Genomic DNA, 27,354 nt, shown 5'->3' with positions numbered 1-27,354 from the left:
TCATAAGTGGAAAGTCATAAAAATCATAATTTCTTGCCACACTCGTAATGCCTTTGGAACTATCAAGAAACTCCAGGTTAACAAGAGTAATTATGTGCTTATGTACATACTTAATTATGTACTAGGTCTTAACCTGATGCTTTTCAAGCGTTTTATAGTTGGTTTAAAGAAAAGTTGGTTTAAAAGAGTGGCCAACTGAGAATAGTTTGGTATAAAGTTGCAATAATAATTAACTTTACCCATGAATGCTTCTAATTGCTGCAGATGAGAAGGCGGACGCAACAGTTTAACAGCCTCCAAGCCTGAGCTGTCTTGAAGAACCCCTTTAGCGCTGATTCTTCGTCCTAAGTACTCAATTTCGTCCTTGAAAAAGAAGCATTTCTGCATCTAATACCGTTCTCACGAAGAACACTGAGAACTTGGTCGATTCGCTTTAGATGTTTCTCGCTTGAAGGTGCTGAGATAATGATGTCATCTAAGAAGTTGCCACATCCTTCTACTCCTTTTAGAACCTGCTCCAAATACCTTTGGAAGATCGCTGGAGCACTGGCAATCCCGTAGCAAAGGCGCTGGTATTGAAATAGGCCAAGGGGTGTGTTGACAACCATGATAGTTTTTGAATCCTCATCCAGTTCCATTTAAAGATAGGCATGTACTGTTCATGGGTACTGGGTACTGTTCAACATCGATCTGTGCGTTGACTGCTTGCTTAAAATCGCCACATATGCGAATAGCGCCAACTTTCCTTGCTTTAAGACTAAACAAACGCTATGCTTTTGCTGTCGCTGAATAGCCATGAATGTCGCATTACCTTTTTGGCTAAACTTCTTTTTATACCCTTGCAGAGGATATTATAATTTTGGTCAAAAGTGTGCAACGCAGTGAAGAAGACATCTCCGACCCTATAAAGTATATATATTCTTGATTAGGATCACCTCCTGAGTTGATATGAGCATGTCTGTCCGTCTGTCCGACTGTCTGTCTGTTTCTACGCGATCTAGTCTCTCAGTTTTAAAACTATCGTCTTCAAACTTGAAACGCACACACCCTTCTTTCCTTTGCACGCAATATATAAGTCGGAACGGCCCGGATTGGCCGACTATATCCTATAGCTGCCATACATATATCTGATTGATCGGATATGGTATAACTTTAATGTTTTTAGAGTTAGAGAGCTCAAACGAGAGCTATTTTTGGCAAAACATTACGACATGCCAAATAAGGATCGGCCGACTATATCTTATAGCTGCCATATAACTGAACGATCGGAAATGACCCAACTTTCGTGTTTTGGAAGATAGAAAGCTGAAATTTAGTACAGATTCTATTTTTTGTCAGTTTATCCAACCTACCAAATTTCATTAGGATCGGTCGACTATATCCTATATAAGGTATTCTCATAAGGATCGGCCAACTGTATCCGATGTTTGCGATATATATCCGGTTTTAACTGCAAGGGTATATAAACTTCGGCTCTGCCCGAAGTTAGCTTTCGTTTCTTGTTATAGGCTTTTTCCAATACGATTGCCATTGAGCCAAAAACCTTACCTGACACATACGGTTTCTTGTCAACCTACGCCTCATATGGCGTTTTGTTGCACCACGCTTTTGTTTCTGACCTATTGCGCAGTTATGCTGCAGTTTGTACCGTCTCAGCCCCGGCCTCTCATCTACGCTTGAATAAACCAACATACTCCTGGCCATTTCCACCAAAGTGCGATTGGCTCGTTCACCAACTCCATTTTGCTGTAAAGTAAACAGTGTGGACAGCTGTCTTACTGTCTTACTTTCAGTAAGAAATTGCCCAAATGCGTGGCTCACGTACTCGCGCCAGTTATCGCTACGAATTGCTTTTACTTTCTTTCCGCGCTGTTTTTCTGCAAAAACAACATAGTCTTTGAATGCGCTTAGTATTTCGTCACGAGATTTCAAAAAATAAACAACTGTAGCGCGAGTGATCGTCAATGAACGTTGCAAAGTAACGCGCGCCCCCGACAGACGGTTTGTTCATTTGGTCCACAAATGTCCGGATGAATCAAATTCAACACTTCTTCTAAAAGACTTTCAGATGTCCTTGGGAAAAGTTTCACACTAATTTTACTTTTGGCACAAGTCTCACACGCATCGCGGTTTAAATCAATTTTGGTATTAACTGTTTTTAGACCATACAACATTCCACCACTCGCCGATTTACTTAAGCTTGACAAATTTATAAGGCCAAAACGATAATGTCATTTCCACATTGAACGGCTGTTTGTATTAGAGTACATATGTACACTGCTTCGTTTTTATATTAATTATAAACAAGTTTTGTTTATATCTAATCACTGCTTTGTGATTATCAAAAAAACCTTTATATTCATTTTCAACAGCTTTAGCTACCGATATGAAGTTTGTCTGTAACTCTTTTGCAAACAACACATTTTTCAGTTCCATTAAAAAATTTTTCACACTAACACACACAGTGCCAATGCCATCGCCCAACACAAAATTGGATCCAGCAAGAAATATTTTTTCTCTTTACTCTCTCATTTCTACGAACCACGATTTATCACAACACAGTCGCGCCACTGTCTAGACACTACATTGATTTTCTCAAATTGTCACTTTTCTTCATATTTGCAAGAATAGCAAGCGCTCTCTTCTTCTCAGTGGTTGTGTCTTTATCATTTTTTACGTCTTCTTTGCACTGAGCAATAAAATGACCTTCGCGCCCGCATCTATAGCACTTCTTTTTCTTTTTGGTATCACTCTTTTGGTATACATTCTTTGAGCGCGACATAAATCTGTTGGTTATATGATATTTTACTTATTGTGGAACTCGGATAAGAAGTTGGGATAACAACATATGTTTAACATGAGTGGCTTATGTATATATTTAATTTAATAAGGTTGCGTGACAATGAGTTGTGTCTTCTTTAAATGCACACACACGAATTAGAATACTTAAGAATATATCGCACAAAGCAAAAAGGGATAGCTTAAGTGTAACCAAAGTTTGTATATCGATTGCTGCCAGACAGATCATATTTCAACAAAAAACAAATATTCGCAAATGTTCCTGAAACAGTGGGACGGCGAGAATAAAAATGCGAGCGCGGCTCAACCCGTTACAACAATAAGCAGAGCGGCCGAGAACGAAACAAGAAAGTGTGAATGAGAGAGGCGGTCCCGAACAAGACGACAATTGCAGGTGGCCGATCGATTGAAAGGGCGAAGGAAGGAAAGGAGCACGCGGGTCGAAAGTGGAGCAATCCACTTCATAAGTGGAAAGTCATAAAAATCATAATTTCTTGCCACACTCGTAATGCCTTTGGAACTATCAAGAAACTCCAGGTTAACAAGAGTAATTATGTGCTTATGTACATACTTAATTATGTACTAGGTCTTAACCTGATGCTTTTCAAGCGTTTTATAGTTGGTTTAAAGAAAAGTTGGTTTAAAAGAGTGGCCAACTGAGAATAGTTTGGTATAAAGTTGCAATAATAATTAACTTTACCCATGAATGCTTCTAATTGCTGCAGATGAGAAGGCGGACGCAACAGTTTAACAGCCTCCAAGCCTGAGCTGTCTTGAAGAACCCCTTTAGCGCTGATTCTTCGTCCTAAGTACTCAATTTCGTCCTTGAAAAAGAAGCATTTCTGCATCTAATACCGTTCTCACGAAGAACACTGAGAACTTGGTCGATTCGCTTTAGATGTTTCTCGCTTGAAGGTGCTGAGATAATGATGTCATCTAAGAAGTTGCCACATCCTTCTACTCCTTTTAGAACCTGCTCCAAATACCTTTGGAAGATCGCTGGAGCACTGGCAATCCCGTAGCAAAGGCGCTGGTATTGAAATAGGCCAAGGGGTGTGTTGACAACCATGATAGTTTTTGAATCCTCATCCAGTTCCATTTAAAGATAGGCATGTACTGTTCATGGGTACTGGGTACTGTTCAACATCGATCTGTGCGTTGACTGCTTGCTTAAAATCGCCACATATGCGAATAGCGCCAACTTTCCTTGCTTTAAGACTAAACAAACGCTATGCTTTTGCTGTCGCTGAATAGCCATGAATGTCGCATTACCTTTTTGGCTAAACTTCTTTTTATACCCTTGCAGAGGATATTATAATTTTGGTCAAAAGTGTGCAACGCAGTGAAGAAGACATCTCCGACCCTATAAAGTATATATATTCTTGATTAGGATCACCTCCTGAGTTGATATGAGCATGTCTGTCCGTCTGTCCGACTGTCTGTCTGTTTCTACGCGATCTAGTCTCTCAGTTTTAAAACTATCGTCTTCAAACTTGAAACGCACACACCCTTCTTTCCTTTGCACGCAATATATAAGTCGGAACGGCCCGGATTGGCCGACTATATCCTATAGCTGCCATACATATATCTGATTGATCGGATATGGTATAACTTTAATGTTTTTAGAGTTAGAGAGCTCAAACGAGAGCTATTTTTGGCAAAACATTACGACATGCCAAATAAGGATCGGCCGACTATATCTTATAGCTGCCATATAACTGAACGATCGGAAATGACCCAACTTTCGTGTTTTGGAAGATAGAAAGCTGAAATTTAGTACAGATTCTATTTTTTGTCAGTTTATCCAACCTACCAAATTTCATTAGGATCGGTCGACTATATCCTATATAAGGTATTCTCATAAGGATCGGCCAACTGTATCCGATGTTTGCGATATATATCCGGTTTTAACTGCAAGGGTATATAAACTTCGGCTCTGCCCGAAGTTAGCTTTCGTTTCTTGTTATAGGCTTTTTCCAATACGATTGCCATTGAGCCAAAAACCTTACCTGACACATACGGTTTCTTGTCAACCTACGCCTCATATGGCGTTTTGTTGCACCACGCTTTTGTTTCTGACCTATTGCGCAGTTATGCTGCAGTTTGTACCGTCTCAGCCCCGGCCTCTCATCTACGCTTGAATAAACCAACATACTCCTGGCCATTTCCACCAAAGTGCGATTGGCTCGTTCACCAACTCCATTTTGCTGTAAAGTAAACAGTGTGGACAGCTGTCTTACTGTCTTACTTTCAGTAAGAAATTGCCCAAATGCGTGGCTCACGTACTCGCGCCAGTTATCGCTACGAATTGCTTTTACTTTCTTTCCGCGCTGTTTTTCTGCAAAAACAACATAGTCTTTGAATGCGCTTAGTATTTCGTCACGAGATTTCAAAAAATAAACAACTGTAGCGCGAGTGATCGTCAATGAACGTTGCAAAGTAACGCGCGCCCCCGACAGACGGTTTGTTCATTTGGTCCACAAATGTCCGGATGAATCAAATTCAACACTTCTTCTAAAAGACTTTCAGATGTCCTTGGGAAAAGTTTCACACTAATTTTACTTTTGGCACAAGTCTCACACGCATCGCGGTTTAAATCAATTTTGGTATTAACTGTTTTTAGACCATACAACATTCCACCACTCGCCGATTTACTTAAGCTTGACAAATTTATAAGGCCAAAACGATAATGTCATTTCCACATTGAACGGCTGTTTGTATTAGAGTACATATGTACACTGCTTCGTTTTTATATTAATTATAAACAAGTTTTGTTTATATCTAATCACTGCTTTGTGATTATCAAAAAAACCTTTATATTCATTTTCAACAGCTTTAGCTACCGATATGAAGTTTGTCTGTAACTCTTTTGCAAACAACACATTTTTCAGTTCCATTAAAAAATTTTTCACACTAACACACACAGTGCCAATGCCATCGCCCAACACAAAATTGGATCCAGCAAGAAATATTTTTTCTCTTTACTCTCTCATTTCTACGAACCACGATTTATCACAACACAGTCGCGCCACTGTCTAGACACTACATTGATTTTCTCAAATTGTCACTTTTCTTCATATTTGCAAGAATAGCAAGCGCTCTCTTCTTCTCAGTGGTTGTGTCTTTATCATTTTTTACGTCTTCTTTGCACTGAGCAATAAAATGACCTTCGCGCCCGCATCTATAGCACTTCTTTTTCTTTTTGGTATCACTCTTTTGGTATACATTCTTTGAGCGCGACATAAATCTGTTGGTTATATGATATTTTACTTATTGTGGAACTCGGATAAGAAGTTGGGATAACAACATATGTTTAACATGAGTGGCTTATGTATATATTTAATTTAATAAGGTTGCGTGACAATGAGTTGTGTCTTCTTTAAATGCACACACACGAATTAGAATACTTAAGAATATATCGCACAAAGCAAAAAGGGATAGCTTAAGTGTAACCAAAGTTTGTGTATCGATTGCTGCCAGACAGATCATATTTCAACAAAAAACAAATATTCGCAAATGTTCCTGAAACAGTGGGACGGCGAGAATAAAAATGCGAGCGCGGCTCAACCCGTTACAACAATAAGCAGAGCGACCGAGAACGAAACGAGAAAGTGTGAATGAGAGAGGTGGTCCCGAACAAGACGACAATTGCAGGTGGCCGATCGATTGAAAGGGCGAAGGAAGGAAAGGAGCACGCGGGTCGAAAGTGGAGCAATCCACTTCATAAGTGGAAAGTCATAAAAATCATAATTTCTTGCCACACTCGTAATGCCTTTGGAACTATCAAGAAACTCCAGGTTAACAAGAGTAATTATGTGCTTATGTACATACTTAATTATGTACTAGGTCTTAACCTGATGCTTTTCAAGCGTTTTATAGTTGGTTTAAAGAAAAGTTGGTTTAAAAGAGTGGCCAACTGAGAATAGTTTGGTATAAAGTTGCAATAATAATTAACTTTACCCATGAATGCTTCTAATTGCTGCAGATGAGAAGGCGGACGCAACAGTTTAACAGCCTCCAAGCCTGAGCTGTCTTGAAGAACCCCTTTAGCGCTGATTCTTCGTCCTAAGTACTCAATTTCGTCCTTGAAAAAGAAGCATTTCTGCATCTAATACCGTTCTCACGAAGAACACTGAGAACTTGGTCGATTCGCTTTAGATGTTTCTCGCTTGAAGGTGCTGAGATAATGATGTCATCTAAGAAGTTGCCACATCCTTCTACTCCTTTTAGAAACTGCTCCAAATACCTTTGGAAGATCGCTGGAGCACTGGCAATCCCGTAGCAAAGGCGCTGGTATTGAAATAGGCCAAGGGGTGTGTTGACAACCATGATAGTTTTTGAATCCTCATCCAGTTCCATTTAAGGATAGGCATGTACTGTTCATGGGTACTGGGTACTGTTCAACATCGATCTGTGCGTTGACTGCTTGCTTAAAATCGCCACATATGCGAATAGCGCCACCTGGTTATGGTGCAAGCACAATTGGACATGCCCAATTACTAAATTTGATCGGTTTCCAAGTTCCGACTTGTCTGTCTGCTCCAGCTCTGAATTTTTCCATCTGCGCGAATGACATTTGACGGCTCTTGAAAAACTTTGGTGTTGCTGACTGCTTTAAAAAAACACTTGCTTTGAAGGTTTTTTATGACACCCATGGCTAGTTCGAACACTTCGTTGTACGTGCTGCAAAGGTCACCTAATTCGTCTTCGTGCACCTCTTGAACGTACGAAACTTCCTTGATATAAAAGGCGAAAATGTATTGGTGTATGACCAAACGCATTTAATTCTCGGATACACTTAAGTAATTTAGGCTTATTCAACAGCGCGTAAGTAGTGGCGTTGATCACGAACGCTGTGGCTCCGGAATCCAATTGGAATAATATCACTTTGCTGTGTATTTCAGGATCTATAAGAATCTTGTTCTGCTGACACTTGACATGACCTGTAACACTGTTTACAGCTTCAATCGTTTCAATTTCGTTGGCTTCGGATTTGCGACTTTTTTGCATTTGCCATTTACTTTTGTCTTGTCTTTTGCCTGATGATTATTTGCTTCATAATCATCAACCAATGCAATTTCCATTTTATCGCTTGCAGATCCACCTACATTATTTTCCATAAAAATAACATCTCTGCTTTCGATAACTTTCCTTGCTTTAAGACTAAACAAACGCTATGCTTTTGCTGTCGCTGAATAGCCATGAATGTCGCATTACCTTTTTGGCTAAACTTCTTTTTATACCCTTGCAGAGGGTATTATAATTTTGGTCAAAAGTGTGCAACGCAGTGAAGGAGACATCTCCGACCCTATAAAGTATATATATTCTTGATCAGGATCACCTCCTGAGTTGATATGAGCATGTCCGTCTGTCCGACTGTCTGTCTGTTTCTACGCGATCTAGTCTCTCAGTTTTAAAACTATCGCCTTCAAACTTGAAACGCACACACCCTTCTTTCCTTTGCACGCAATATATAAGTCGGAACGGCCCGGATTGGCCGACTATATCCTATAGCTGCCATACATATATCTGATTGATCGGATATGGTATAACTTTAATGTTTTTAGAGTTAGAGAGCTCAAACGAGAGCTATTTTTGGCAAAACATTACGACATGCCAAATAAGGATCGGCCGACTATATCTTATAGCTGCCATATAACTGAACGATCGGAAATGACCCAACTTTCGTGTTTTTTAAGATAGAAAGCTGAAATTTAGTACAGATTCTATTTTTTGTCAGTTTATCCAACCTACCAAATTTCATTAGGATCGGTCGACTATATCCTATATAAGGTATTCTCATAAGGATCGGCCAACTGTATCCGATGTTTGCGATATATATCCGGTTTTAACTGCAAGGGTATATAAACTTCGGCTCTGCCCGAAGTTAGCTTTCGTTTCTTGTTATAGGCTTTTTCCAATACGATTGCCATTGATCCAAAAACCTTACCTGACACATACGGTTTCTTGTCAACCTACGCCTCATATGGCGTTTTGTTGCACCACGCTTATGTTTCTGACCTATTGCGCAGTTATGCTGCAGTTTGTACCGTCTCAGCCCCGGCCTCTCATCTACGCTTGAATAAACCAACATACTCCTGGCCATTTCCACCAGAGTGCGATTGGCTCGTTCACCAACTCCATTTTGCTGTGAAGTAAACAGTGTGGACAGCTGTCTTACTGTCTTACTTTCAGTAAGAAATTGCCCAAATGCGTGGCTCACGTAGTCGCGCCAGTTATCGCTACGAATTGCTTTTACTTTCTTTCCGCGCTGTTTTTCTGCAAAAACAACATAGTCTTTGAATGCGCTTAGTATTTCGTCACGAGATTTCAAAAAATAAACAACTGTAGCGCGAGTGATCGTCAATGAACGTTGCAAAGTAACGCGCGCCCCCGACAGACGGTTTGTTCATTTGGTCCACAAATGTCCGGATGAATCAAATTCAACACTTCTTCTAAAAGACTTTCAGATGTCCTTGGGAATAGTTTCACACTAATTTTACTTTTGGCACAAGTCCCACACGCATCGCGGTTTAAATCAATTCTGGTATTAACTGTTTTTAGACCATACAACATTCCACCACTCGCCGATTTACTTAAGCTTGACGAATTTATAAGGCCAAAACGATAATGTCATTTCCACATTGAACGGCTGTTTGTATTAGAGTACATATGTACACTGCTTCGTTTTTATATTAATTATAAACAAGTTTTGTTTATATCTAATCACTGCTTTGTGATTATCAAAAAAACCTTTATATTCATTTTCAACAGCTTTAGCTACCGATATGAAGTTTGTCTGTAACTCTTTTGCAAACAACACATTTTTCAGTTCCATTAAAAAATTTTTCACACTAACACACACAGTGCCAATGCCATCGCCCAACACAAAATTGGATCCAGCAAGAAATATTTTTTCTCTTTACTCTCTCATTTCTACGAACCACGATTTATCACAACACAGTCGCGCCACTGTCTAGACACTACATTGATTTTCTCAAATTGTCACTTTTCTTCATATTTGCAAGAATAGCAAGCGCTCTCTTCTTCTCAGTGGTTGTGTCTTTATCATTTTTTACGTCTTCTTTGCACTGAGCAATAAAATGACCTTCGCGCCCGCATCTATAGCACTTCTTTTTCTTTTTGGTATCACTCTTTTGGTATACATTCTTTGAGCGCGACATAAATCTGTTGGTTATATGATATTTTACTTATTGTGGAACTCGGATAAGAAGTTGGGATAACAACATATGTTTAACATGAGTGGCTTATGTATATATTTAATTTAATAAGGTTGCGTGACAATGAGTTGTGTCTTCTTTAAATGCACACACACGAATTAGAATACTTAAGAATATATCGCACAAAGCAAAAAGGGATAGCTTAAGTGTAACCAAAGTTTGTGTATCGATTGCTGCCAGACAGATCATATTTCAACAAAAAACAAATATTCGCAAATGTTCCTGAAACAGTGGGACGGCGAGAATAAAAATGCGAGCGCGGCTCAACCCGTTACAACAATAAGCAGAGCGACCGAGAACGAAACGAGAAAGTGTGAATGAGAGAGGTGGTCCCGAACAAGACGACAATTGCAGGTGGCCGATCGATTGAAAGGGCGAAGGAAGGAAAGGAGCACGCGGGTCGAAAGTGGAGCAATCCACTTCATAAGTGGAAAGTCATAAAAATCATAATTTCTTGCCACACTCGTAATGCCTTTGGAACTATCAAGAAACTCCAGGTTAACAAGAGTAATTATGTGCTTATGTACATACTTAATTATGTACTAGGTCTTAACCTGATGCTTTTCAAGCGTTTTATAGTTGGTTTAAAGAAAAGTTGGTTTAAAAGAGTGGCCAACTGAGAATAGTTTGGTATAAAGTTGCAATAATAATTAACTTTACCCATGAATGCTTCTAATTGCTGCAGATGAGAAGGCGGACGCAACAGTTTAACAGCCTCCAAGCCTGAGCTGTCTTGAAGAACCCCTTTAGCGCTGATTCTTCGTCCTAAGTACTCAATTTCGTCCTTGAAAAAGAAGCATTTCTGCATCTAATACCGTTCTCACGAAGAACACTGAGAACTTGGTCGATTCGCTTTAGATGTTTCTCGCTTGAAGGTGCTGAGATAATGATGTCATCTAAGAAGTTGCCACATCCTTCTACTCCTTTTAGAACCTGCTCCAAATACCTTTGGAAGATCGCTGGAGCACTGGCAATCCCGTAGCAAAGGCGCTGGTATTGAAATAGGCCAAGGGGTGTGTTGACAACCATGATAGTTTTTGAATCCTCATCCAGTTCCATTTAAAGATAGGCATGTACTGTTCATGGGTACTGGGTACTGTTCAACATCGATCTGTGCGTTGACTGCTTGCTTAAAATCGCCACATATGCGAATAGCGCCAACTTTCCTTGCTTTAAGACTAAACAAACGCTATGCTTTTGCTGTCGCTGAATAGCCATGAATGTCGCATTACCTTTTTGGCTAAACTTCTTTTTATACCCTTGCAGAGGATATTATAATTTTGGTCAAAAGTGTGCAACGCAGTGAAGAAGACATCTCCGACCCTATAAAGTATATATATTCTTGATTAGGATCACCTCCTGAGTTGATATGAGCATGTCTGTCCGTCTGTCCGACTGTCTGTCTGTTTCTACGCGATCTAGTCTCTCAGTTTTAAAACTATCGTCTTCAAACTTGAAACGCACACACCCTTCTTTCCTTTGCACGCAATATATAAGTCGGAACGGCCCGGATTGGCCGACTATATCCTATAGCTGCCATACATATATCTGATTGATCGGATATGGTATAACTTTAATGTTTTTAGAGTTAGAGAGCTCAAACGAGAGCTATTTTTGGCAAAACATTACGACATGCCAAATAAGGATCGGCCGACTATATCTTATAGCTGCCATATAACTGAACGATCGGAAATGACCCAACTTTCGTGCTTTGGAAGATAGAAAGCTGAAATTTAGTACAGATTCTATTTTTTGTCAGTTTATCCAACCTACCAAATTTCATTAGGATCGGTCGACTATATCCTATATAAGGTATTCTCATAAGGATCGGCCAACTGTATCCGATGTTTGCGATATATATCCGGTTTTAACTGCAAGGGTATATAAACTTCGGCTCTGCCCGAAGTTAGCTTTCGTTTCTTGTTATAGGCTTTTTCCAATACGATTGCCATTGAGCCAAAAACCTTACCTGACACATACGGTTTCTTGTCAACCTACGCCTCATATGGCGTTTTGTTGCACCACGCTTTTGTTTCTGACCTATTGCGCAGTTATGCTGCAGTTTGTACCGTCTCAGCCCCGGCCCCTCATCTACGCTTGAATAAACCAACATACTCCTGGCCATTTCCACCAGAGTGCGATTGGCTCGTTCACCAACTCCATTTTGCTGTGAAGTAAACAGTGTGGACAGCTGTCTTACTGTCTTACTTTCAGTAAGAAATTGCCCAAATGCGTGGCTCACGTAGTCGCGCCAGTTATCGCTACGAATTGCTTTTACTTTCTTTCCGCGCTGTTTTTCTGCAAAAACAACATAGTCTTTGAATGCGCTTAGTATTTCGTCACGAGATTTCAAAAAATAAACAACTGTAGCGCGAGTGATCGTCAATGAACGTTGCAAAGTAACGCGCGCCCCCGACAGACGGTTTGTTCATTTGGTCCACAAATGTCCGGATGAATCAAATTCAACACTTCTTCTAAAAGACTTTCAGATGTCCTTGGGAATAGTTTCACACTAATTTTACTTTTGGCACAAGTCCCACACGCATCGCGGTTTAAATCAATTCTGGTATTAACTGTTTTTAGACCATACAACATTCCACCACTCGCCGATTTACTTAAGCTTGACAAATTTATAAGGCCAAAACGATAATGTCATTTCCACATTGAACGGCTGTTTGTATTAGAGGACATATGTACACTGCTTCGTTTTTATATTAATTATAAACAAGTTTTGTTTATATCTAATCACTGCTTTGTGATTATCAAAAAAACCTTTATATTCATTTTCAACAGCTTTAGCTACCGATATGAAGTTTGTCTGTAACTCTTTTGCAAACAACACATTTTTCAGTTCCATTAAAAAATTTTTCACACTAACACACACAGTGCCAATGCCATCGCCCAACACAAAATTGGATCCAGCAAGAAATATTTTTTCTCTGTACTCTCTCATTTCTACGAACCACGATTTATCACAACACAGTCGCGCCACTGTCTAGACATTACATTGATTTTCTCAAATTGTCACTTTTCTTCATATTTGCAAGAATAGCAAGCGCTCTCTTCTTCTCAGTGGTTGTGTCTTTGTCATTTTTTACGTCTTCTTTGCACTGAGCAATAAAATGACCTTCGCGCCCGCATCTATAGCACTTCTTTTTCTTTTTGGTATCACTCTTTTGGTATACATTCTTTGAGCGCGACATAAATCTGTTGGTTATATGATATTTTATTTATTGTGGAACTCGGATAAGAAGTTGGGATAATAACATATGTTTAACATGAGTGGCTTATGTATATATTTAATTTAATAAGGTTGCGTGACAATGAGTTGTGTCTTCTTTAAATGCACACACACGAATTAGAATACTTAAGAATATATCGCACAAAGCAAAAAGGGATAGCTTAAGTGTAACCAAAGTTTGTATATCGATTGCTGCCAGACAGATCATATTTCAACAAAAAACAAATATTCGCAAATGTTCCTGAAACAGTGGGACGGCGAGAATAAAAATGCGAGCGCGGCTCAACCCGTTACAACAATAAGCAGAGCGACCGAGAACGAAACGAGAAAGTGTGAATGAGAGAGGCGGTCCCGAACAAGACGACAATTGCAGGTGGCCGATCGATTGAAAGGGCGAAGGAAGGAAAGGAGCACGCGGGTCGAAAGTGGAGCAATCCACTTCATAAGTGGAAAGTCATAAAAATCATAATTTCTTGCCACACTCGTAATGCCTTTGGAACTATCAAGAAACTCCAGGTTAACAAGAGTAATTATGTGCTTATGTACATACTTAATTATGTACTAGGTCTTAACCTGATGCTTTTCAAGCGTTTTATAGTTGGTTTAAAGAAAAGTTGGTTTAAAAGAGTGGCCAACTGAGAATAGTTTGGTATAAAGTTGCAATAATAATTAACTTTACCCATGAATGCTTCTAATTGCTGCAGATGAGAAGGCGGACGCAACAGTTTAACAGCCTCCAAGCCTGAGCTGTCTTGAAGAACCCCTTTAGCGCTGATTCTTCGTCCTAAGTACTCAATTTCGTCCTTGAAAAAGAAGCATTTCTGCATCTAATACCGTTCTCACGAAGAACACTGAGAACTTGGTCGATTCGCTTTAGATGTTTCTCGCTTGAAGGTGCTGAGATAATGATGTCATCTAAGAAGTTGCCACATCCTTCTACTCCTTTTAGAACCTGCTCCAAATACCTTTGGAAGATCGCTGGAGCACTGGCAATCCCGTAGCAAAGGCGCTGGTATTGAAATAGGCCAAGGGGTGTGTTGACAACCATGATAGTTTTTGAATCCTCATCCAGTTCCATTTAAAGATAGGCATGTACTGTTCATGGGTACTGGGTACTGTTCAACATCGATCTGTGCGTTGACTGCTTGCTTAAAATCGCCACATATGCGAATAGCGCCAACTTTCCTTGCTTTAAGACTAAACAAACGCTATGCTTTTGCTGTCGCTGAATAGCCATGAATGTCGCATTACCTTTTTGGCTAAACTTCTTTTTATACCCTTGCAGAGGATATTATAATTTTGGTCAAAAGTGTGCAACGCAGTGAAGGAGACATCTCCGACCCTATAAAGTATATATATTCTTGATCAGGATCACCTCCTGAGTTGATATGAGCATGTCCGTCTGTCCGACTGTCTGTCTGTTTCTACGCGATCTAGTCTCTCAGTTTTAAAACTATCGTCTTCAAACTTGAAACGCACACACCCTTCTTTCCTTTGCACGCAATATATAAGTCGGAACGGCCCGGATTGGCCGACTATATCCTATAGCTGCCATACATATATCTGATTGATCGGATATGGTATAACTTTAATGTTTTTAGAGTTAGAGAGCTATTTTTGGCAAAACATTACGACATGCCAAATAAGGATCGGCCGACTATATCTTATATCTGCCATATAACTGAACGATCGGAAATGACCCAACTTTCGTGTTTTGGAAGATAGAAAGCTGAAATTTAGTACAGATTCTATTTTTTGTCAGTTTATCCAACCTACCAAATTTCATTAGGATCGGTCGACTATATCCTATATAAGGTATTCTCATAAGGATCGGCCAACTGTATCCGATGTTTGCGATATATATCCGGTTTTAACTGCAAGGGTATATAAACTTCGGCTCTGCCCGAAGTTAGCTTTCGTTTCTTGTTATAGGCTTTTTCCAATACGATTGCCATTGATCCAAAAACCTTACCTGACACATACGGTTTCTTGTCAACCTACGCCTCATATGGCGTTTTGTTGCACCACGCTTATGTTTCTGACCTATTGCGCAGTTATGCTGCAGTTTGTACCGTCTCAGCCCCGGCCTCTCATCTACGCTTGAATAAACCAACATACTCCTGGCCATTTCCACCAGAGTGCGATTGGCTCGTTCACCAACTCCATTTTGCTGTGAAGTAAACAGTGTGGACAGCTGTCTTACTGTCTTACTTTCAGTAAGAAATTGCCCAAATGCGTGGCTCACGTAGTCGCGCCAGTTATCGCTACGAATTGCTTTTACTTTCTTTCCGCGCTGTTTTTCTGCAAAAACAACATAGTCTTTGAATGCGCTTAGTATTTCGTCACGAGATTTCAAAAAATAAACAACTGTAGCGCGAGTGATCGTCAATGAACGTTGCAAAGTAACGCGCGCCCCCGACAGACGGTTTGTTCATTTGGTCCACAAATGTCCGGATGAATCAAATTCAACACTTCTTCTAAAAGACTTTCAGATGTCCTTGGGAATAGTTTCACACTAATTTTACTTTTGGCACAAGTCTCACACGCATCGCGGTTTAAATCAATTTTGGTATTAACTGTTTTTAGACCATACAACATTCCACAACTCGCCGATTTACTTAAGCTTGACAAATTTATAAGGCCAAAACGATAATGTCATTTCCACATTGAACGGCTGTTTGTATTAGAGTACATATGTACACTGCTTCGTTTTTATATTAATTATAAACAAGTTTTGTTTATATCTAATCACTGCTTTGTGATTATCAAAAAAACCTTTATATTCATTTTCAACAGCTTTAGCTACCGATATGAAGTTTGTCTGTAACTCTTTTGCAAACAACACATTTTTCAGTTCCTTTAAAAAATTTTTCACACTAACACACACAGTGCCAATGCCATCGCCCAACACAAAATTGGATCCAGCAAGAAATATTTTTTCTCTGTACTCTCTCATTTCTACGAACCACGATTTATCACAACACAGTCGCGCCACTGTCTAGACATTACATTGATTTTCTCAAATTGTCACTTTTCTTCATATTTGCAAGAATAGCAAGCGCTCTCTTCTTCTCAGTGGTTGTGTCTTTGTCATTTTTTACGTCTTCTTTGCACTGAGCAATAAATTGACCTTCGCGCCCGCATCTATAGCACTTCTTTTTCTTTTTGGTATCACTCTTTTGGTATACATTCTTTGAGCGCGACATAAATCTGTTGGTTATATGATATTTTACTTATTGTGGAACTCGGATAAGAAGTTGGGATAACAACATATGTTTAACATGAGTGGCTTATGTATATATTTAATTTAATAAGGTTGCGTGACAATGAGTTGTGTCTTCTTTAAATGCACACACACGAATTAGAATACTTAAGAATATATCGCACAAAGCAAAAAGGGATAGCTTAAGTGTAACCAAAGTTTGTGTATCGATTGCTGCCAGACAGATCATATTTCAACAAAAAACAAATATTCGCAAATGTTCCTGAAACAGTGGGACGGCGAGAATAAAAATGCGAGCGCGGCTCAACCCGTTACAACAATAAGCAGAGCGACCGAGAACGAAACGAGAAAGTGTGAATGAGAGAGGTGGTCCCGAACAAGACGACAATTGCAGGTGGCCGATCGATTGAAAGGGCGAAGGAAGGAAAGGAGCACGCGGGTCGAAAGTGGAGCAATCCACTTCATAAGTGGAAAGTCATAAAAATCATAATTTCTTGCCACACTCGTAATGCCTTTGGAACTATCAAGAAACTCCAGGTTAACAAGAGTAATTATGTGCTTATGTACATACTTAATTATGTACTAGGTCTTAACCTGATGCTTTTCAAGCGTTTTATAGTTGGTTTAAAGAAAAGTTGGTTTAAAAGAGTGGCCAACTGAGAATAGTTTGGTATAAAGTTGCAATAATAATTAACTTTACCCATGAATGCTTCTAATTGCTGCAGATGAGAAGGCGGACGCAACAGTTTAACAGCCTCCAAGCCTGAGCTGTCTTGAAGAACCCCTTTAGCGCTGATTCTTCGTCCTAAGTACTCAATTTCGTCCTTGAAAAAGAAGCATTTCTGCATCTAATACCGTTCTCACGAAGAACACTGAGAACTTGGTCGATTCGCTTTAGATGTTTCTCGCTTGAAGGTGCTGAGATAATGATGTCATCTAAGAAGTTGCCACATCCTTCTACTCCTTTTAGAACCTGCTCCAAATACCTTTGGAAGATCGCTGGAGCACTGGCAATCCCGTAGCAAAGGCGCTGGTATTGAAATAGGCCAAGGGGTGTGTTGACAACCATGATAGTTTTTGAATCCTCATCCAGTTCCATTTAAAGATAGGCATGTACTGTTCATGGGTACTGGGTACTGTTCAACATCGATCTGTGCGTTGACTGCTTGCTTAAAATCGCCACATATGCGAATAGCGCCAACTTTCCTTGCTTTAAGACTAAACAAACGCTATGCTTTTGCTGTCGCTGAATAGCCATGAATGTCGCATTACCTTTTTGGCTAAACTTCTTTTTATACCCTTGCAGAGGATATTATAATTTTGGTCAAAAGTGTGCAACGCAGTGAAGGAGACATCTCCGACCCTATAAAGTATATATATTCTTGATCAGGATCACCTCCTGAGTTGATATGAGCATGTCTGTCCGTCTGTCCGACTGTCTGTCTGTTTCTACGCGATCTAGTCTCTCAGTTTTAAAACTATCGTCTTCAAACTTGAAACGCACACACCCTTCTTTCCTTTGCACGCAATATATAAGTCGGAACGGCCCGGATTGGCCGACTATATCCTATAGCTGCCATACATATATCTGATTGATCGGATATGGTATAACTTTAATGTTTTTAGAGTTAGAGAGCTCAAACGAGAGCTATTTTTGGCAAAACATTACGACATGCCAAATAAGGATCGGCCGACTATATCTTATAGCTGCCATATAACTGAACGATCGGAAATGACCCAACTTTCGTGCTTTGGAAGATAGAAAGCTGAAATTTAGTACAGATTCTATTTTTTGTCAGTTTATCCAACCTACCAAATTTCATTAGGATCGGTCGACTATATCCTATATAAGGTATTCTCATAAGGATCGGCCAACTGTATCCGATGTTTGCGATATATATCCGGTTTTAACTGCAAGGGTATATAAACTTCGGCTCTGCCCGAAGTTAGCTTTCGTTTCTTGTTATAGGCTTTTTCCAATACGATTGCCATTGAGCCAAAAACCTTACCTGACACATACGGTTTCTTGTCAACCTACGCCTCATATGGCGTTTTGTTGCACCACGCTTTTGTTTCTGACCTATTGCGCAGTTATGCTGCAGTTTGTGCCGTCTCAGCCCCGGCCTCTCATCTACGCTTGAATAAACCAACATACTCCTGGCCATTTCCACCAGAGTGCGATTGGCTCGTTCACCAACTCCATTTTGCTGTGAAGTAAACAGTGTGGACAGCTGTCTTACTGTCTTACTTTCAGTAAGAAATTGCCCAAATGCGTGGCTCACGTACTCGCGCCAGTTATCGCTACGAATTGCTTTTACTTTCTTTCCGCGCTGTTTTTCTGCAAAAACAACATAGTCTTTGAATGCGCTTAGTATTTCGTCACGAGATTTCAAAAAATAAACAACTGTAGCGCGAGTGATCGTCAATGAACGTTGCAAAGTAACGCGCGCCCCCGACAGACGGTTTGTTCATTTGGTCCACAAATGTCCGGATGAATCAAATTCAACACTTCTTCTAAAAGACTTTCAGATGTCCTTGGGAATAGTTTCACACTAATTTTACTTTTGGCACAAGTCTCACACGCATCGCGGTTTAAATCAATTTTGGTATTAACTGTTTTTAGACCATACAACATTCCACAACTCGCCGATTTACTTAAGCTTGACAAATTTATAAGGCCAAAACGATAATGTCATTTCCACATTGAACGGCTGTTTGTATTAGAGTACATATGTACACTGCTTCGTTTTTATATTAATTATAAACAAGTTTTGTTTATATCTAATCACTGCTTTGTGATTATCAAAAAAACCTTTATATTCATTTTCAACAGCTTTAGCTACCGATATGAAGTTTGTCTGTAACTCTTTTGCAAACAACACATTTTTCAGTTCCATTAAAAAATTTTTCACACTAACACACACAGTGCCAATGCCATCGCCCAACACAAAATTGGATCCAGCAAGAAATATTTTTTCTCTGTACTCTCTCATTTCTACGAACCACGATTTATCACAACACAGTCGCGCCACTGTCTAGACATTACATTGATTTTCTCAAATTGTCACTTTTCTTCATATTTGCAAGAATAGCAAGCGCTCTCTTCTTCTCAGTGGTTGTGTCTTTGTCATTTTTTACGTCTTCTTTGCACTGAGCAATAAAATGACCTTCGCGCCCGCATCTATAGCACTTCTTTTTCTTTTTGGTATCACTCTTTTGGTATACATTCTTTGAGCGCGACATAAATCTGTTGGTTATATGATATTTTATTTATTGTGGAACTCGGATAAGAAGTTGGGATAATAACATATGTTTAACATGAGTGGCTTATGTATATATTTAATTTAATAAGGTTGCGTGACAATGAGTTGTGTCTTCTTTAAATGCACACACACGAATTAGAATACTTAAGAATATATCGCACAAAGCAAAAAGGGATAGCTTAAGTGTAACCAAAGTTTGTATATCGATTGCTGCCAGACAGATCATATTTCAACAAAAAACAAATATTCGCAAATGTTCCTGAAACAGTGGGACGGCGAGAATAAAAATGCGAGCGCGGCTCAACCCGTTACAACAATAAGCAGAGCGGCCGAGAACGAAACGAGAAAGTGTGAATGAGAGAGGCGGTCCCGAACAAGACGACAATTGCAGGTGGCCGATCGATTGAAAGGGCGAAGGAAGGAAAGGAGCACGCGGGTCGAAAGTGGAGCAATCCACTTCATAAGTGGAAAGTCATAAAAATCATAATTTCTTGCCACACTCGTAATGCCTTTGGAACTATCAAGAAACTCCAGGTTAACAAGAGTAATTATGTGCTTATGTACATACTTAATTATTAATTAATTAATTTTCAAGCGTTTTATAGTTGGTTTAAAGAAAAGTTGGTTTAAAAGAGTGGCCAACTGAGAATAGTTTGGTATAAAGTTGCAATAATAATTAACTTTACCCATGAATGCTTCTAATTGCTGCAGATGAGAAGGCGGACGCAACAGTTTAACAGCCTCCAAGCCTGAGCTGTCTTGAAGAATCTCTTTAGCGCTGATTCTTCGTCCTAAGTACTCAATTTCGTCCTTGAAAAAGAAGCATTTCTGCATCTAATACCGTTCTCACGAAGAACACTGAGAACTTGGTCGATTCGCTTTAGATGTTTCTCGCTTGAAGGTGCTGAGATAATGATGTCATCTAAGAAGTTGCCACATCCTTCTACTCCTTTTAGAACCTGCTCCAAATACCTTTGGAAGATCGCTGGAGCACTGGCAATCCCGTAGCAAAGGCGCTGGTATTGAAATAGGCCAAGGGGTGTGTTGACAACCATGATAGTTTTTGAATCCTCATCCAGTTCCATTTAAAGATAGGCATGTACTGTTCATGGGTACTGGGTACTGTTCAACATCGATCTGTGCGTTGACTGCTTGCGTTGAATCGTCACATATGCGAATAGCGCCACCTGGTTTTGGTGCAAGCACAATTGGACATGCCCAATTACTAAATTTGATCGGTTTCCAAGTTCCGACTTGTCTGTCTGCTCCAGCTCTGAATTTTTCCATCTGCGCGAATGACATTTGACGGCTCTTGAAAAACTTTGGTGTTGCTGACTGCTTTAAAAAAACACTTGCTTTGAAGGTTTTTTATGACACCCATGGCTAGTTCGAACACTTCGTTGTACGTGCTGCAAAGGTCACCTAATTCGTCTTCGTGCACCTCTTGAACGTACGAAACTTCCTTGATATAAAAGGCGAAAATATATTGGTGTATGACCAAACGCATTTAATACTCGGATACACTTAAGTAATTTAGGCTTATTCAACAGCGCGTAAGTAGTGGCGTTGATCACGAACGCTGTGGCTCCGGAATCCAATTGGAATAATATCACTTTGCTGTGTATTTCAGGATCTATAAGAATCTTGTTCTGCTGACACTTGACATGACCTGTAACACTGTTTACAGCTTCAATCGTTTCAATTTCGTTGGCTTCGGATTTGCGACTTTTTTGCATTTGCCATTTACTTTTGTCTTGCTTCGACATGCATACAACAGCAATATGTCCTTTTCTACCGCACTTGTGACATACGGCATCGCGAAACTAGCACTTCTCTCTGGCACGATTGTTTCCACAACCAGAGCATGATTTTAGCAAACTTTTGTTTGATTTGGCATCACTTTCACTACCATCAAGGAATGGTTTTTTTTTGTTAGGTGTGAACTGCGTTTATTGGGTCTTGCTTTGATACTGTTTCTTTGAGGGCTGCCACGGTTCTTGTAGTTGTCTCATAGGTTTCTGAAACTATAAGCACAGATTAAAGAATTGACTCCTGAAGAGCCGATTCTCGGACGGCATCGTATGGTGTATGCACTATAATCTGATCTCAAATCATTTCATTTACATAGTTAGAAAAACAACCGTTGGCATTACAGACGAATTGGCATTCCCGAGCGGTCCCGCACAAGTCGGCTACCCACTCTCTGTGCGCTTGTGAATGGTTCATCTCCCTTTTAAAAAACTCATAGCGAGCAGCAACAACGTGTCGTTTTGTTGTGAAATGTTGCGTTAACTTGTCTGTGAGTTGCATGTATGTACACGTGTTCAAACTGTTGCTCCCGAACAGATTTTTCAATAGTTCGAATATGTTTATGCCACACCACGAAAGAAAATAAGCCTTTTGCTTTATTTCTGCGCTAACCGAATACGCGTTAAAATGCTGGGTTAACTGTTCAAGGTAAGACTCCCAGTTTTGATTGTCTTTGTCGAATTTGTGGAATAGAGGACATGCAAATAATCATTGCTTGCATCCGTTTTTGTTGCTGTTTCACAATATCCCTTGTAATGTAAATGCTTGCTGTTGAGCAAGTATCGATTGGACCAAATCATCATCTTGGTGAAAAAAACGACTACTCGACACGATTTATGCGATTTAACTGTTTTTATCTTTCGACTAAATATTTCACTTTTTTCCTCGTCGCCAATATGTTGTGTTCCCGTTGAGTTCTATTTTACACTACTTTATTGTATGCGAAGCTTACAGAGATGCCAGATTCTTAAAGTACTACATAGATGGTGTATGGAATGGAGGAATAAAAAACAGATGTGAGATTAACAATATATAACATAACCAATATCAGACTTTTGTTTTTTTAAGCTAGGCCTATGAGATCAAACACTGCAGTGGTAAGGAACAGAGTCTAATTTAAAAAGAAAGGACGGCTATAGTCGAGTTTCCTGACTATATTATACCCGGTACTCATCTATTCCACACACTCTTTAAATAACGGTTAAGGTTTAAAGGTATGGATCCTCAGCAAAAAATATAATAATATACAAATACATTGTATACATAAATCAATCTTCGCTCACAACTCTACACAATAACTCAGCCACCCACTTCACCACCCACCACACCACGTATCTCTCCCTCTTAATCTAGGCTCCAAATGGTATACGGATATCTCCCTATCAGGCAGCGACCATTATCCAATCCATATCGAACTGTTTGATGAACATGGAGTAAACAACCCCTCTGAAAGACCAAGATTTAATCTTAAAAAGGCAAACTGGCCCCTCTTCCAGAAAATCGCAGATAAACTACCCGCCGGAAAACTCAACAGTGCAAATATAAACAAAGAAACCGCCAATATAACCAAGGTAATAATAGAATCTTCCAACGAATTCATCCCCCAATCACACCCTTCTAACAAAACGAGGAACGTACCATGGTGGGACCAAACTCTCGAAAAACTACAAAGTGAAAAAAAATTGCTTGGGCAAATCTAAACAGATACATTTGTAAAACAGATACAAAACTACAAAATAAATAAAAAATTTCTTGGACAAATCTAAACAGATAAATTAACACTACAAACATACTAATATACAAAAAAGCCAAAGCTAAACTCAAACGGAAAATACAAATTAGAAAAAAAAAACCATGGAAAACTTTACGGCGGAAATCAACTCAAAAGCTCCAATCGAAGAAATATGGTCACACACAGCACTTAAGATCGAAAAAGAAATAACGCTTATAGAACTACAGGCTGCACTCAACCAACTCAAGGGAAAAACTCCTGGCAGAGACCGCATAAGCTATCCAATGCTGAAGTACTTACCCACTTATCTAAAAACTAGACTTCTTAACCTCTTCAACAACATCCTCCGATCAAATATCCCCCAACCCCTGCATTTCAAAGGTTCTCGGTAAGATAATAGCAAAACAGCTATGGTGGCCAGCTACAAATGGCAACCTTCTTGATAACCGTCAAGTGGGATTTGGAAAGGCGAAATCGGTTTCTGACTCTATAGTTCTGCTAGATTATCATATAACTACGGCCCTTTCCAGAAAAAACCACACTTCGATCATCTCATTAGATTTCGCCAAAGCATTTGACAGGATAGGCATCCACAGCATCGTCGACGAACTTCACACCTGGAAAATAGGACAAACTGTTTGGTCGTTGGACCAACAAAAGCAAAAACTCAAAAAATACTCCAAAACTCCCGTCGGCACTACACAACACAATAGAACAATTTCAAAATCTTAATATTCACAAATCACCGGTAAAATGCAAAAAGGAAAAGACCCCTCACAGGATACGCAGCAACGCAAACATTAACACTTCACTACACACACTATCCAAAGAAAACACAACACCCAACATCTACCAGCTAAAATTCAATGAATTAAAAAACACACTAACAATTCCTCTACACAGATGGATCTAAATCAGCGGACGGCGTTTCATTTAGCGTCACAAGAAAAAACGAGATCATCGAACACCATATACTACCACAGTACTCCTCGGTATACACGGCCGAAATATCGACAATATTAAAAGCATGCAATTACGCCAGCAAACTTCGAGGGAAATTTGCAATATACACGGATTCCCTCTCAGCCTTACAAAAGATCGGGAACACCAAAAGACAAAATTTCTACACCATAGTGGTGGTACACCATAGTGGTGGTGTAGAAATTTTGTCTTTTTAAGCAAATTTAAAAAAATAAAATCCTGCTATTATGGGTCCCTGGACACATAGGAAATGAATTCTCAGATATAACGGCAAAAAAAGAACACAATTTCCCACTAATCATTCAAAACAACTACAACCAATCCGACATCCTTAAATACATTAAACGAAACACCCAAACCATTAAAAACTCAATACTCAATAACTCCTCAACCCACTACAAACGAATAAACCACGACAGCGAACGAACGAAAAACATATCTCGAGCAGACTCAATTAAATTCACAAGATTAAGACTAGGTCATACCAACATAACCCACAGCTACTTAATCAATAAAACACCACCAATCTGCCCAAACTGCAACACAATCTTGACCCTACAACATATATTCGTCGACTGCCTTGGCCTGCAGCAAGAGAGATAAAAATTTCTAAAACGAACATTAGCTGAAATTACCTCATACAAAAATATACAAATTTTTGGCGTTCAGTTATATGGCTGCTATACGACATAGTCGGCCGATCCGTTCCGACTTATATACTGCGTGCAAAGGAAAGAAGGGTGTGCGCAAAGTTTCAAGACGATCGCATTAAAATTGAGAGACTAGTTTGCGTAGAAACAGACAGACGGACAGACGGACATGCCTATATAAACTCAGGAGGTGATCCTGATCAAGAATTATAGGGTCGGAGATGGCTCCTTCACTGCGTTGCACACTTCTGACCAAAATTATAATACCCTCTGCAAAGGTTTAAAAATAGTTTGGCATCAAAAGTTATTAAAAAGCCTTCCTGTACAGGCGCTACTTTTGTAGTGCAATTAATAAGGAAAGGAAATTTGAAACACAAACTGCTTAGGCATTATAGGAGTATCCTTCCCGAATCTTATAGCTCTATCTCTTTAGTCTCTGAGATTTACGCGTTCATACGAATAGAGAGACAGACGGACGGATGTTCGAATGATGATGATGACCATCATGATGATTGATGATGATGATTTGATATCCCGAATGCTTAGAGAACATGTTAGCCGTCTTATTGATAGCCGCAATCACATGATACTGGCCGGCCATGCCCAGCTGGGGTTAAGATTTAACATAAGTACTTTTTTACAACAATATAGACTTTAAGGAGGAATATTTATAGGTAAAAAACAGTTCTTGAATAACTCTTGGATAACACTGATACGAGAGAGAACTCCAACATAAATTAATAAGCATTGTACAGGATAGCCCGAACTAAGAAATGTGTAATATATACTTAAATATAAATAAACTTAAATATAACTTAAATATAGTCAGTAAATATTCCCATAATGGTAGAGGATCCCATGATGCAAAATCGGTAGTTGATAAACCCAAATCGGTCATATATGGTACACTCATTGGACTCCGAAGCATAGACAATAAGAAGAATTTGTTGAATAATTTAATAATTTTTTCAAATATTTATTTGGTACGATATTGCAAAGCAATAATTCCTAGTGTTTTATTATCATGAAAACAATTTGTTGTGAGGAGAGTTAGTCTCCCCACACGCTAGGGCACATAGCCGGGGGCAAATAAGGGCCGAGGACGTGTGAAAGCGGCATAAGGGGGTCAAGCACTGGTCATCAACCTGGTGGCCAAGTGGAATGTCCTTAGGATCAGTACGGGGGGTTGGGGGGGAATTTGAAACCCAGGTACCTTGAAACCAAGGAGCGAAGGGGGCGGCGAGGGCCGAAACATCGCCACCCGTGGGAAGATGGAATCTACGATGAACTTAACGGTTTCCGGCGAAGAGCGAAACACCGCCAACACACCAAAACACACCAACAGGCGTGGTCCTGCGACACAAGGATAGGCCGACTCTGGATCACACGCCCGGTAGTCATAAGACATACAGGACAAGGGAGACAAGGATCCGAAAGAGTCAGCACTCTTAAAAAGCGCAATAAACTTATGCATTTGGGAGGTTCGCAACTCCAGTTTGTTGTTTATAACTTTCCAGGAGCGATGGTTCCTTATATTCCGGATGAGCGCAATTCACACCTTGGGTAAAAAAATTAAATTATTATTTTTCGCCAATACGCAATTCAGTATTTGAGCGACATTTGTACCTCCGCGGGATGGAGATTGTTTCACCGAATTTCTCATGCGATTGCGCCAGCAAGTAAATAAGTGTAATTTTGGGACATCCAAAACCGAAATAGAAGAGATCTGTCTCAAGGATAAAATAATTGATTCTTGGGCTGAGCTGAAGAAAAAGTTGCTGTCAACCGAACAGTCCTTGGATGGAGTCATATCTGCTTGTCTAATTGAGGAACAGGTGAGCAAGCAGACGCAATCAATGTCATCAAATGGATGCTCAGACTCTACGGTCAATAAGATTGCATGTAACAGATGTGGCAAAGGCGGGCACTTCGCTAAGAGATGGCGGACTGCTATGAAGAGATCAGGCGGAATTTATCAAGGAGATACAAAGCGGCGCTATGGAGGTGAAGCCCCGGTGCGAACTGTGAGTGATGGTAAACAATTCCTGTTTCCGAGTTGCGATTGTGACATGGGCGAAGTCATTTCTTGCCGAGTTGGTGGTTTACCAATTACCATGGTCATCGATTCTGGATCCAAGTATAACTTGTTAAGTCAAGATGATTCGAGCTATCTACAAGAAAAAGGCGCAGCTATACTGAATCTGCGATCTGAGTCGGCAAATCAATTTCGGGCATATGCTGCAGATCAATTGTTACAGATTTCATGTGCGTTTGAAGCACCGATTGCAGTTGGAGGGAATGCTGAGTCTATTGCAACCTTTTATGTTATAAAAAAGGGTAGGCAATCGTTGCTTGGTCGGGCCAAACAGCCATAAAACTCAACGTGTTGAGACTGGGCTTAGCTATAAATAGAGT

The sequence above is a fragment of the Drosophila bipectinata genome, chromosome XR (genome assembly GCF_030179905.1).
Source record: "Drosophila bipectinata strain 14024-0381.07 chromosome XR, DbipHiC1v2, whole genome shotgun sequence".
Classification (NCBI taxonomy): domain Eukaryota; kingdom Metazoa; phylum Arthropoda; class Insecta; order Diptera; family Drosophilidae; genus Drosophila; species Drosophila bipectinata.
The sequence above is the reverse complement of the archived record's forward strand: the minus strand, read 5'-3'. Positions refer to the sequence as shown.